The sequence below is a fragment of the Pseudorasbora parva genome, chromosome 9 (assembly GCF_024679245.1).
Source record: "Pseudorasbora parva isolate DD20220531a chromosome 9, ASM2467924v1, whole genome shotgun sequence".
NCBI classification, from domain to species: domain Eukaryota; kingdom Metazoa; phylum Chordata; class Actinopteri; order Cypriniformes; family Gobionidae; genus Pseudorasbora; species Pseudorasbora parva.
The window spans coordinates 3,209,792-3,225,676 of record NC_090180.1 but is presented as its reverse complement, the minus strand read 5'-3'; the positions used below and the strand labels follow the sequence as shown (position 1 = coordinate 3,225,676).

General features: G+C 33.9%; 1 long non-coding RNA gene across 1 annotated transcript in view; it reads right to left on the bottom strand.

The window, feature by feature from the left end:
• The window catches only part of LOC137089922 (uncharacterized), a 125,208-nt gene that overhangs the window by 54,731 nt on the left and 54,592 nt on the right, over positions 1 to 15,885 (bottom strand). The window contains exon 3 of the long non-coding RNA XR_010907797.1: positions 3,057 to 3,185. This is a non-coding gene — a long non-coding RNA (uncharacterized lncRNA). The remainder of the gene's footprint in view (positions 1 to 3,056; positions 3,186 to 15,885) is intronic.

Here is a 15,885-nt window from a genome sequence, read left to right as displayed (position 1 = left end):
CGGGTTACTACCCTCGCGATTACCTATATTGTAAAGGACACGATACACTGGTTAACTGATTATTTAACATTCAGGCATTTGTACAAAATGATTTACAGTTATCATAAATCTGAGTGAAATAATATGACATTTTCATAGGTTTAACAACATGTGACTTCTAAATTGATTTCCATTCACTAGCACTGATTTACTACATGGAGGAGAAATAATAGACAGAATAAAGAAAACAAACTGCTGTCAGCGAAGTGAGGGTTATCGTCTGAAACAATGCGGCTCTTTGTGATATTTTTACATTTTGAAATCACAAGCTTATGATTCATCAGGACTGGGTAACCCATACCAAAGCTGAACATAATTTATTCCACACAGGCCAGAGAGAAGTGCAGGAAGAGAAGAGAGAGAGAGAGAGAGAGAGAGAGAGAGAGAGAGAGAGAGAGAGAGAGAGAGAGAGAGAGAGAGAGAGAGAGAGAGAGAGAGACATGAGTGTAGCCAAAGCCTAATATTGAGAGCTGATTCCAACTTTCCCCTCTTCCTTGCACGCACTGACACACAGTTATTCCCTAATGTTCTGGGAACAATTACCGTTTCCGAGGTTTAAACGGGGACAGAATGTCCCATATGCGTCAGTGACACCTGTTTGAAGTGGTTACCACAACCATACAGCAGTACTGGTCTAAAACAAAACAAAACAAAACAAAACAAAACAAAACAAAACAAAAGTACACACACACACACACACACACACACACACACACACACACACACACACACACACACACACACACACACACACACACACACACACACACACACTTGTGTTTTAAAATGTTAGTCTCTGTTTATCCTGAGTTTTACTGCAGTCAGCCAGATCCGGGCCGGATCCAGATCAGATGGTGGACCTGCGCCCAGACATTTACATTTACACTCAATGTACACATTTTTACATCATTGTCAGTTTTTGCTTTCCCTGGCAATCGAACCCATGACTTTGACGTTGCTAGAGCCACGCTCTACTGGTTGAGCTACAGGAAAGCACATGACCAATACTTCCTAAAGTGTCTGCTGAGAGCGAGTCAATTGGTGTCTTAAATTTGCCTCACCAACAGGCCATCCTAAAAAAACCCGTCTCTGGCGCGATGACTCCGATCCTTCGATTATTCCTATCTAATAATTGTTTAATCAACACGTCATCATCAATAAACCCGTCTCCGGCGTGATGACTCCGATCTTTCAAATATTCAGAACTAACATGACTTCTAACTAGCCTAGAAATCTATACGTACCATAGCGGCAGCAAATCTAATCTTCCGTGAGTGTCGTCTAGCAACTCTCAATACACTTCTGAGCTGCAAAAACCAAACTCTAGTCAGGCCAATCACATCGTGTATAGAGTCGGTGGGTGGGGCTTAACATAATCACGGCCGAGTTGCGTTTGCGTGCTTCTAGTAAACACAGAAACTGGCGAAAGGCGGTCTTTCGAATCAGCTTTGACCGCGACTCTGGACAACTTGGAGTTAAGCTTTTCTCTGAGAAAAGAACAAAGAACGGCACTGAAGTCATTCTTAAGAAGGGAAGATGTGTTTGGAGTTTTGCCGACCGGATACGGCGAATGTTTAAAGGTGCCCTAGAATTAAAAATTAAATTAACCTTGCCATGGTGAAATAATAAGAGTTCAGTACATGGCCATCACATACTGTGAGTCTCAAACACCATTGCCTCCTCCATCTTATGTAAATCTCGTGAATCAAAAACACCACAGAAAAATAAGTGCTTCTCAACATAAGGCCAACCGTGTCGCAAGCATTGGGGATCATTTATATGCACGCCCCCAACATTTGAATTAATGAATTAATTAATGAAAGGTTATTCGGTTACTAAACATCAAACAAAATGTATGTACAGCAAATTCATTTCAAACAAGGAGAATAACCGAAAAGGTGTAGGCTGAAGCCATGGATTATTACGCCTAGCCTATTTACAAACCAACATTTTCCCTTCAAAATGTTAACATAATAACAATTAAAAACCGTGTATTTATAGGCGATACACGGTCCATGTCCTGGTTAAAGTTGCTTATTTCTCTGGATTCAAACATTCTTAGAAACATTTGGGATAATAATGCAAGTACACAAGTCAACAAAATATATCCTAGTGGTTTTTGGATATTTTAATCCAAAAATCGTACATATAAGTTTGGTTTTAGTTAGCTGCTACAAAAACGGGGGTGTGGCGTCATGATTGACAGCTTCTCTGAGCAATGTGGTCACTGAGGCACCAATCGACTTTTTTGGGCGATCTTGGGAGGAGATTGAAACTTTAGCTTTAATTTCCACATTTCAATCAGCCAAGATGTCAGCGCCATATTACACTAGGATTGGCTTTTCTACAACGGTAGAGAGTGAAGGTGCGTTTTGCAGTCTATGTTCCACACACATTCAGGATGATGTTTTGATCTGCCTTTTTGTGAATAAATGTAATGGACTCATTATATCACCTGGTTATTAGGTGTCATTTTGGAGTCTCCAAGTTTTTTGGAAAGACCTAAATTCAGCTTAAAAAAAGCTCATAGAAATCACCCTTTACTCTGATGATTTACTTTGCTGTATAGCAAATGATGTGTTAAACAAGAGAAATGTTAATTTCACGATAAGGGTGGCCAAATACACACACACACACACACACACACACACACACACACACACACACACACACACACACACACACACACACACACACACACACACACACATACACACACACACACACACACACACACACACACACACACACACCCTAAAGCTGTGATTCAGTATGGAATATATGATTTCCATCATCACAACAAAAAATGTCATCATGCTGTGCGTTTCTGTGCAAAACAAGAATGCAATTGGAAGGAGAGTCTGGAGAGGCTCTGCCGAACTTACAGTAATGATTACTGGCACAGAAAGTAGCATCCCATTCTGGTTTCTGTTAGCTCGCAATATTATATGAGGGAGTGTTTATTGATGCATAGCAAAAAAAGAAAAAAAAACTGCATCTCCGCAGCTGGTATCTACCTTAGATCCCCAATTAGGGAGTAAATGAATGAGCCGCCTGAGTTCGGTGCCTGCCAGGATTGCATGGTAATGATGACAGTGATCCATCCCAGATAAAGCTGCTTACTAGACCACAGTACACCACTCAGCCTGAGGGTAAGAAGGTAAAAAACAATGAGGCACTTCTGAAATGTAAAAGAAACGGGAGCCATAAGTTTGAGATAATTTTCTTTTGTTCATATATATATCGTGCAATATTACGTTTGTTATCTGCATTTGCAGTAAATTCATTAATATCCACCAATATTTGTCCCTGTCCTGGTTTTATTTATTTACTCCAATTTAAGGCCCTAACCCCAGCAAAAACATTCACCGGGTAACTCATGGGCCGGATGGACTGGGTTTCCCAGGGCCGAATTTTAGCCCCAGTCCAGCCCTGACACATACCCCACCTTTAATTAAATTCAACATAACCTAGTTACGTGGAACCTGTTGCCATAAATTTGTAAAGTCAATACAAATGTCAAAAAAAAAGTAAAGTCAATGTATATTATGTCCTAGTGATGCTCTATCGCATAATGGGTCCACAGAAGAGAACATCCTAGAGCTTTATTTTAAACAGATTAAATATTTATATAGAAACCCGATTCCAAAAAAGTTGGGACATTCAATGATTTACACATCTCATAAACTTACATTTTATTCACACTAGAATATATAAGATAACATATAAAATGTTGAAAGTGAACATTTTGAAATGTCGTGCCAAATATTGGCTCATTTTGGATTTCATGAGAGCTACACATTCCAAAAAAGTTGGGACAGGCAGCAATAAGAGGCCGGAAAAGTTAAATGTACATATAAGGAACCGCCGGAGGACCAATTTGCAACTTATTAGGTCAATTGGCAACATGATTGGGTATAAAAAGAGCCTCTCAGAGTGGCAGTGTCTCTCAGAAGTCAAGATGGGCAGAAGATCACCAATTCCCCAATGCTGCGGCGAACAATAGTGGAGCAATATCAGAAAGGAGTTTCTCAGAGAAAAATTGCAAAGAGTTTGAAGTTATCATCATCTACAGTGCATACTATCATCTAAAGATTCAGAGAATCTGGAACAATCTCTGTGTGTAAGGGTCAAGGCCGGGAAACCATACTGGATGCCGTGATCTTTGGCACTGCATCACATACAGGAATGATACTGTAATGGAGATCACAACATGGGCTCAGGAATACTTCCAGAAAACATCGTCAGTGAACACAATCCACCGTGCCATTGGCCGTTGCCGGCTAAGCATGATCCAGAAGCGCATTTTAAAATGGACTATGGCAAAGTGGAAGAGTGTTCTGTGTTCAGGTGAATAAAAATGTTAAGTTCTTTTTGGGTAACTGGGACGCCATGTCATCCGGACTAAAGAGGAAAAGCACAACCCAAGTTGTTCTCAGCACTCAGTTCAGAAGCTGCATCTCTGATTGTCTGGAGTTGCATAAGTGTGTGTGGCATGGGCAGCTTACACACCTGGAAAGGCACCATCAATGCTGAAAGGTATATCCAAGTTCTAGAACAACATATGCTCCATCCAGACGTCGTCTCTTTCAGGAAAGACCTTGCATTTTCCAACATGACAATGCCAGACCACACATTACAACATCATGGCTGCGCAGAAGAAGGATCCGGCACTGAAATGGCCAGCCTGCAGTCCAGATCTTTCACCCATAGAAAACATTTGGCGCATCATAAAGAGGAAGATGTGACAAAGAAGACCTAAGACAGTTGAGCAACTAGAAGCCTTTATTAGACAAGAATGGGACAACATTCCTATTCCTAAACTTGAGCAACTTGTCTCCTCAGTCCCCAGATGTTTGCAGACTGTTATCAAAAGAAGAGGGGATGACACACAGGGGTAAACATGGCCTTGTCCAAACTTTTTTGAGATGTGTTGATGCCATGACATTTTAAATCAACTTATTTTCCGCTTAAAATTATACATTTTCTCAGTTTATACATGATATGTCATCTGTTGTATTCTGAATAAAATATTAAAATTTGAAACTTCCACATCATTGCATTCTGTTTTATTCACAATTTGTACAGTGTCCCAACTTTTTTGGAATCAGGTTTGTATATTTTAATAATTATTATATATTTAATTATTTATATTATATCATTTATATTTCTAACTCTAAAAGAAACAAGCATTTAATGGTATGTGGAAAGAATACAAGCTTTACTCATCTGCAGTGAACCTTTTTTCTTAGATGGTCAAAGATTAATGATCATGTTGCACAATAGAAGCTTCTTATAGGAAAGCAGTGTCTGGAAAACCCAAGCTTGATAAACTCAGCTCTCAGCAAAAGGCCAAACGAGACTATCATTCACCTGAAAGAGGCTCGCTTGACTTTTGTAATCTATCATCACATCCACTCCCGGGACGTCAACCAGGCACACGTGGAAACCACCCCTGAGTTCAACCCTAAACGCAGACGCATCAAGGCTACTGTGTGCACTCCCATAGACCACCCGTCTCTACCCTAACTCTATTTCCAATCTCTAGTGGGAGCTACAGTCAGATACTGACCCGTTTCCAAACCACAAAATGACTCATATGGAAATGAGACGAGAACATTAACCCAAATGAAATGAAGGGAGGAGGGAATCAGAAGGACTGGAATAATAAACCGTGCATCGCTGTCAAATGTGCACGGTGGTCTGACTGAATTTGTCTTTTTAAAGTTGCTTTTTCTCCTCCATCAATTCACCCAAAAATTAAAATCCTGTCCATATTTACTCACTTTCATGTCGTTCCAAAGGCTGTATGACTTTCATTCTTTTGTGGAGCACAAAAATTTGTTTGATGAACATAATGAAATATATCAATATAATAAATGTGAAAAGGAGCTGTCAAGCATCAAAGGTGGACACTAAAGCATAGTGGTGTAACGGTTCACAAAACTGACGGTTCGGTACAGCAGAGGACAGAAAACTAAATATAAAATTGCTTAGAAAAATTTATTTTTATTAAACAGTAGTTTACTGAACAAATTAAAGGTGTCTGTTCTTAAATTAATTCAATTATAAGTTTCTTAAAGATAATGCTGTAAACTATATAGGGATCGAGCCCTTCATTGCACATTACTATAATATTAAAGGACAAAAAACTATTATCCTAAACTCAGTTGCTAAATCAACACTCAAATAACACATTGTGTGTAAACATGTAAACTTCACATCAGCCAGTTTTTGCATTAACTTATAAATATAATTATTAAATTATGTTTACTCCAATTCGTTGTTGAAATAATAATTTACACACAGTGACGGTCATTTTCATGATTTATTTAAACACACATTTATAATCCAGACATCACTAACAGGTTCAGTAGAATATAATGAATATATAGGCTAATATAGTGAATATATAGGCTAATATAGTGAATATATAGGCTAATATAGTGAATATATAGGTGAATATAGTGAATATGTAGGCTAATATAGTGAATATATAGGCTAATATAGTGAATATATAGGCTAATATAGTGAATATATAGGCTAATATAGTGAATATATAGGCTAATATAGTGAATATATAGGTTAATATAGTGAATATATAGGCTAATATAGTGAATATATAGGCTAATATAGTAAATATATAGGCTAATATAGTGAATATATAGGTTAATATAGTGAATATAGGCTAATATAATGATTATATAGGTTAAATAGTGAATATATAGGCTAATATAGTGAATATATAGGCTAATATAATGATTATATAGGCTAATATAGTGAATATATAGGCTAATATAATGATTATATAGGCTAATATAGTGAATATATAGGCTAATATAGTGAATATATTGGCTAATATAGTGAATATATAGGCTAATATAGTGAATATATAGGCTAATATAGTGAATATATAGGTTAATATAATGAATATATAGGCTAATATAGTGAATATATAGACTAATATAGTGAATATATAGGCTAATATAGTGAATATATAGGCTAATATAGTGAATATATAGGCTAATATAATGATTATATAGGCTAATATAGTGAATATATAGGCTAATATAATGATTATATAGGCTAATATAGTGAATATATAGGCTAATATAGTGAATATATAGGTTAATATAGTGAATATATAGGCTAATATAGTGAATATATAGACTAATATAGTGAATATATAGGCTAATATAGTGAATATATAGGCTAATATAGTGAATATATAGGCTAATATAGTGAATATATAGACTAATATAGTGAATATATAGGCTAATATAGTGAACATATAGGCTAATATAGTGAATATATAGGCTAATATAGTGAATATATAGGCTAATATAATGATTATATAGGCTAATATAGTGAATATATAGGCTAATATAGTGAATATATAGACTAATATAGTGAATATATAGGCTAATATAATGAATATATAGGCTAATATAATGAATATATAGGCTAATATAATGAATATATAGGCTAATATAGTGAATATATAGGCTAATATAGTGAATATATAGGCTAATATAATGATTATATAGGCTAATATAGTGAATATATAGGCTAATATAATGATTATATAGGCTAATATAGTGAATATATAGGCTAATATAATGATTATATAGGCTAATGTAGTGAATATATAGGCTAATATAGTGAATATATAGGTTAATATAGTGAATATATAGGCTAATATAGTGAATATATAGACTAATATAGTGAATATATAGGCTAATATAGTGAATATATAGGCTAATATAGTGAATATATAGGCTAATATAGTGAATATATAGGCTAATATAGTGAATATATAGACTAATATAGTGAATATATAGGCTAATATAGTGAATATATAGGCTAATATAGTGAATATATAGGCTAAAATAGTGAATATATAGGCTAATATAATGATTATATAGGCTAATATAGTGAATATATAGGCTAATATAATGATTATATAGGCTAATATAGTGAATATATAGGCTAATATAGTGAATATATAGGCTAATATAGTGAATATATAGGTTAATATAGTGAATATATAGGCTAATATAGTGAATATATAGGTTAATATAGTGAATATATAGGCTAATATAGTGAATATATAGACTAATATAGTGAATATATAGGCTAATATAGTGAATATATAGGCTAATATAGTGAATATATAGGCTAATATAGTGAATATATAGGCTAATATAGTGAAAATATAGGCTAATATAGTGAATATATAGGCTAATATAGTGAATATATAGGCTAATATAGTGAATATATAGGCTAATATAGTGAATATATAGGCTAGTATAGTGAATATATAAGCTAATATAGTGAATATATAGGCTAATATAGTGAATATATAGGCTAATATATTGAATATATAGGCTAATATAGGGAATATATAGGCTAATATAGTGAATATATAGGCTAATATAGTGAATATATAGGCTAATATAGGGAATATATAGGCTAATATAGTGAATATATAGGCTAATATAGTGAATATATAGGCTAATATAGTGAATATATAGGCTAATATAGTGAATATATAGGCTAATATAGTGAATATATAGGCTAATATAGTGAATATATAAGCTAATATAGTGAATATATAGGCTAATATAGTGAATATATAGGCTAATATAGTGAATATTTAGGCTAATATAGTGAATATATAGGCTAATATAGTGAATATATAAGCTAATATAGTGAATATATAGGCTAATATAATGATTATATAGGCTAATATAGTGAATATATAGGCTAATATAGTGAATATATAGACTAATATAGTGAATATATAGGCTACTATAGTGAATATATAGGCTACTATAGTGAATATATAGGCTACTATAGTGAATATATAGGCTAATATAATGATTATATAGGCTAATATAGTGAATATATAGGCTAATATAGTGAATATATAGGCTAATATAGTGAATATATAGACTAATATAGTGAATATATAGGCTAATATAGTGAATATATAGGCTAATATAGTGAATATATAGGCTAATATAGTGAATATATAGGCTAATATAGTGAATATATAGGCTAATATAGTGAATATATAGGCTAATATAGGGAATATATAGGCTAATATAGTGAATATATAGGCTAATATAATGAATATATAGGCTAATATAGTGAATATATAGGCTAATATAATGAATATATAGGCTAATATAGTGAATATATAGGCTAATATAGTGAATATATAGGCTAATATAGTGAATATATAGGCTAATATAGTGAATATATAGGCTAATATAGTGAATATATAGGCTAATATAGTGAATATATAGGCTAATATAGTGAATATATAGGCTAATATAGTGAATATATAGGCTAATATAGTGAATATTTAGGCTAATATAGTGAATATATAGGCTAATATAGTGAATATATAGGCTAATATAGTGAATATATAGGCTAATATAGTGAATATATAGGCTAATATAGTGAATATATAGGCTAATATAGTGAATATATAGGCTAATATAGTGAATATATAGGCTAATATAGTGAATATATAGGCTAATATAGTAAATATTTAGGCTAATATAGTGAATATATAGGCTAATATAGTGAATATATAGGCTAATATAGGTCATATATTCAGTGAAAGAGTTGATTCCTCTAGTGAACTCACAGCTGTGGACACTGAAGGACTTCTGAGGTAAATGTGATGCTACGGAACATTGTTCTCAAGCTGTTTTATTGACGTCTGTCCGCCGTTGAAACACTGATTGAGCGATTACACCACATATGATGCGTTTCAGTGAGTTGTGACGTATCCTCAACACACCTTCAGATGTTCATTCATGTTTATTCTCTGACTATGACGAGATGATCGCGGTCACTCGCATATACAGTGATCAGTCACGCCACATTAAAGAGCGTCAAAGCGTCATTTTTCGTTTGAATTTTGTGATAAAATGGACAGAATATGTTATGTTAATATGTTCGTGTGGAAACTCGGATTGAAGTTTGATCCGCGCTTAAACATTCCGACTAAGACTGCATTCAGTACACACGTGCACCGTACCGGAAGTCCTGTACCCAAACGGTTCGGTACGAATACGTGTACCCCCTAAAGCACCATTAAAGTAAAATAATAATTCAAGTCCATACGACTTGTGTGATACTTTGGCTGTAGAACAGACCGACTTTTTTGGTGCGAGCCTTTTTGAAGCTTGTCAGCAACATTCACTTACATCATATTGAAAATAGTGATCAGGATATTCTTCCAAATTTTTTTGTGGAATTTCACATAAAAAAAGATCACTCTGTGGAACTGTTAATATGTTCACAACCATTACATTTAATAAATAACCATATATTATATAAATGTCCTGTTTTTTGTTACGTAAATGCTTATTTTTTGGTGTTTTTGGCTTTATTCTGATTTTGGAGAGAGGACAGGAAGCACCATGTGAGGAGGGCGGGAGAAGAGAGGGATGGATTGGGAAAGACACACGAGCCAGGACTCGAACTCAAGTCATCCGAAGTGCAACCGTGCTAAACTGTAAAAAATAAAAACGGAAAATGTACTGGTAATTTTCTGCCGGTACATTATCCAGTAATTTTACGGAAATTTCCATTGACCCTTAAAACACAAACTAATGCAATGTGTAATTCAAAATACGGTAAAACACTTATAAAGGAAAATTCCTTTATATTTATCCAGTACATTGTGCCCTATTTATATTTCAGTACATTGTGTTTCCTATCATTGTGACTCAAAATTTTTTTACAGTGTACATTTTGCTGCCGATGAGGCTTTTCTCAGTTTAACGAGCCCTTCTGTGGCCCAGAGGTCATGGCAGATTTTCAGTGACAATCTTTAGGTTTGTTTTGAAATGACTCATTGTTATTAGCAACTATCAAAATCCCACATCACTAAACATCCAAACAGGAAACGGAGGAACCACATCACCCACCATGTGAGCTAAATCCATCTCAATCACTACCCTCTCCATCACTCACAATGCATGGGATGTGAAAACTAATGAGGTCATTTCCAGAGCTGTGGACAGAGGTGCGGAGAGCCCGTCTAAGGGCTGAACACACCAGACGTTTTCAACACCAGTCGGCCAGCCATTATTACAAAAGAAAGAGAGGAAAACAGACAGGCAATGAAAATGGAGCCGTTTTCACACTTAGGTCTTACAGCCACATATAGTCCCTCAGCACATCGCTACTGGGGTGTGAGAGAGAGAACACAAACACACCGCAAACATACCGGCAAGGGCACTAGGATCCAGTGGAAACTTTCATTAAAGGTGCAGTGTGTTGTATTTATGAGGCTCTATTGACAGAAATGTAATGGAGTCTAAAAGCGTTGTTTTATTACTTTAGAATGAGCCGTTTCTATCGACACACACCGCGGGTTCCCTTACAGTGAAGGCGCCATTTTGTGCAGCCGTGTTTCTATGGTAGCCCTAAAGGGGCAAACTTCTCTACTCCGACGACGACATTTATGTGCTGGGTCGGCCACCGTAACTGCTCTATGTGCTCTGTAAGGAAGGGGTGAGCGGTGGGTGATTGCAATTCACAACCTCACCACTAGATGTCGCTAAAATTCACACACTGCACCTTTAAATGTTAAAGATGGAAACTCTGATTATTTAATTGTTGCTTCACAAATGTAGTTTCAAAAGTGGAAATCATTATGTAAAATAAAGAGAGAGAGAGAGAGAGAGAGAGAGAGTTATCATGAAAACTTAAAAAACTGAACAATTGTTACCTAACAGGGATAGTTCACCCAAAAACTAAAACTTATGTCATCATTTACACACCATTATGTGTTACAAACCAGCATTATTTACTTATTTTTTTTAATGAAAGAAACTAAATTAAAGTGAGATACACAATTAAATTAAGCCTTTTTTAACAAAAAATAACAAGGTTTGGGGAAAGATGCATTCTAATTAATGTACTAAAAAAATTAGTTATGCAATGAACATGAGAATGATTCGGCAGGATTTGAAGTTGGATCGCCCACACATTGGAGCCCGTGCACTGATTAAACTGTGCTGATGAAGTCACTAATTTAATAACATAAAATATAGCAGTTATAGCCTACACATTTTAATACAATACAAATTTTGGCTATTTACCAAAATAGCTTTTTTCCCCTTTTCTTTGGCATATAGCAAGTCAAGTCAAGTCCTTTTGTATAGCGCTTTCACAATACATGTCATTTCAAAGCAGCATCACAGAAAATCATTCATTAATGTCTTAAACCCCAAACAGGAATTCAGGAAATAGCCATATCTTAATTCAGAGCACTACATTTGGGTGAAGATGGATTGGATAAAGCATTAAATGAGACAATACTTTTTTCTTTTTTTTAATGAGTAGTTTATAATCCTTACAATTAAATAATAATAATAAATAATATATATATATATATATGTATGTATGTATGTATGTATGTATGTATGTATGTATATATATATATATATATGTATGTATGTATGTATGTATATATATATATATATATATATATATATATATATATATATATATATATATATATATATATATATATATATATATATAAAATGGCAGTGAACTTGTCAGCCAGTGATCACAACGCATTTTCATTAGGTGAAAGATCAACATGTCGACCGCTTTTGTTCCATCTGAAGAGTTTCACTCAACATGCGGAAGGGCGAATGTTGACAGAATATTCAATTCGAAGGAAGGATTTAACTGGACTGACCAAATTTAGACATGTGAATGGGTGTGGAATGGGTGGGAATAAACCGCTTTAATGCACTACCATTGTAATAGAATGCATAATAATAATAATAATAATTGTGGTCAGTAACATTTATTAAAATGCGTTTCTCATTTAGTATATTTTTTATGGAAAAAGGTAATTAGGCAAATGAATGTGTGTGATCTTTTCCAGGTTTAATAATATTAATAATTTCTTTGTTTAAAACCATTTAATTTTTCTGTCACCACAATAGGTTAAAATAGATTTTACAGGCTGGATATATTTCATAGATAGTTCACCTAAAATAAATAATAATAATAAAAATAAATAAATATAGAGAAAACTAAATATAAAATTGCTTTTTATTTCTTTTTATTAAACAGTAGTTTAATGAACAATTTTTGTCTGTCCTGAAATGAATTCAATTATGACTAAACATTTCTTAAAGATAATGCTGTAAACTATAGAGCCCTTACTTGCACATTACTATAATATTATAGGTTAACAACAGAGCCCAAACTATTAGCCTAAATACAGTAGATATTTATTTTTAGATATAATAATCAACACATTGTGTGAAAACATGTAAACTTCACATCAGCCGGTTTTTGCATTAACTTCTAAATCTAATTATAAAATTATGTTTTTACTCCCAATTCATTGTTGAAATATAATCATTTACACACAGTGACGGTCATTTTCATGATTTATTTAAACACACATTAATAATCCAGACATCACTAACAGGTTCAGTAGAATATAATGAATATATAGGCTAATATAGTGAATATATAGGCTAATATAATGAATATATAGGCTAAAATAGTGAATATATAGGCTAATATAATGAATATATAGGCTAATATAATGAATATATAGGCTAATATAGTGAATATATAGGCTAATATAGTGAATATATAGGCTAATATAGTGAATATATCGGCTAATATAGTGAATATATAGGCTAATATAGTGAATATATAGGCTAATATAGTGAATATATCGGCTAATATAGTGAATATATAGGCTAATATAGTGAATATATAGGCTAATATAGTGAATATATAGGCTAATATAGTGAATATATAGGCTAATATAGTGAATATATAGGCTAATATAGTGAATATATAGGCTAATATAGTGAATATATAGGCTAATATAGTGAATATATAGGCTAATATAGTGAATATATAGGCTAATATAGTAAATATATAGGCTAAAATAGTGAATATATAGGCTAATATAGTGAATATATAGGCTAATATAGTGAATATATAGGCTAATATAGTGAATATATAGGCTAATATAGTGAATATATAGGCTAATATAGTGAATATATAGGCTAATATAGTGAATATATAGGCTAATATAGTGAATATATAGGCTAATATAGTGAATATAGGCTAATATAGTGAATATATAGGCTAATATAGTGAATATATAGGCTAATATAGTGAATATATAGGCTAATATAGTGAATATATAGGCTAATATAGTGAATATATAGGCTAATATAGTGAATATATAGGCTAAAATAGTGAATATATAGGCTAATATAGTGAATATATAGGCTAATATAGTGAATATATAGGCTAATATAGTGAATATATAGGCTAATATAGTGAATATATAGGCTAATATAGTGAATATATAGGCTAATATAGTGAATATATAGGCTAATATAGTGAATATATAGGCTAATATAGTGAATATATAGGCTAATATAGTGAATATTTAGGCTAATATAGTGAATATTTAGGCTAATATAGTGAATATTTAGGCTAATATAGTGAATATATAGGCTAATATAGTAAATATATAGGCTAATATAGTGAATATATAGGCTAATATAGTGAATATATAGGCTAATATAGTGAATATATAGGCTAATATAATGAATATATAGGCTAATATAGTGAATATATAGGCTAATATAGTGAATATATAGGCTAATATAGTGAATATATAGGCTAATATAGTGAATATATAGGCTAATATAGTGAATATATAGGCTAATATAGGTCATATATTCAGTGAAAGAGTTGATTCCTCTAGTGAACTCACAGCTGTGGACACTGAAGGACTTCTGAGGTAAATGTGATGCTACAGGACATTGTTCGTAATCTGTTTTATTGACGTCTGTCCGCCGTTGAAACACTGATTGAGCGATTACACCACATATGATGCGTTTCAGTGAGTTGTGACGTATCCTCAACACACCTTCAGATGTTCATTCATGTTTATTCTCTGAATATGACGAGATCAGTCATGCCACATTAAGGAGCATCAAAACAACATTTATCATTTGAATTTCATGATAAAATGGACACAATACTTCATATATTCATGTGGCAACTCGGACTGAAGTATGATCCGCGCTTAAACAAGCCGACTGTTAACGGTTAAAGACTGCATTCGGAACCGTTTGGTACACATGTGCACCGTACCATAAGTCCTGTACCGAAGCGGTTCGGTAAGAGGGCTTTTTTTAATGTGATGGCAGTGACCTTCTTTATTACATATGTAAAAAGGCGGGCAGCTCAATAAATGCTTTCCATTCTATGTAAGTGACATCTGAAAAAGAGTTCTCAGTGCTCCTTAAAATTGATCAGAGCACCTCCGGAGAGGTCATATGAGGTAAAGACAAAAGTGGAACCTATACACTCACTATCAACCATCTGGTGGTTATCAGCTCACGAGAGAGAGAGAGAGAGAGAGAGAGAGAGAGAGAGAGAGAGAGAGAGAGAGAGAGAGAGAGAGAGAGAGAGAGAGAGAGAGAGAGAGAGAGAGAGAGACCTGTTAACAGTAAGCTCCAGCTGTCTGTCTCACCCAAGCCAGACAGGAGTTTAATGGTGGTGCAAGTGTGGGAAAGAGACACGGCCTCGCAACCTCAGGCCAGTTCTTGGGCTTGTGTTCAGAAGAGAGGAGATTACAATGGCTGGCTTTACAACTGGTTCTCGTGTACACGGCTAGCCACCGAAAACAAAGTGCCTCAGGGCCGTGACTCATGGCATAAGCTTCCCTTCGCTCTGCGACAGAACCAAAGGCGGAAATTGGATCCAGATGCCGCAAGATAGCCAGAAACACATGGTTCGATGGCACTCGTGCTG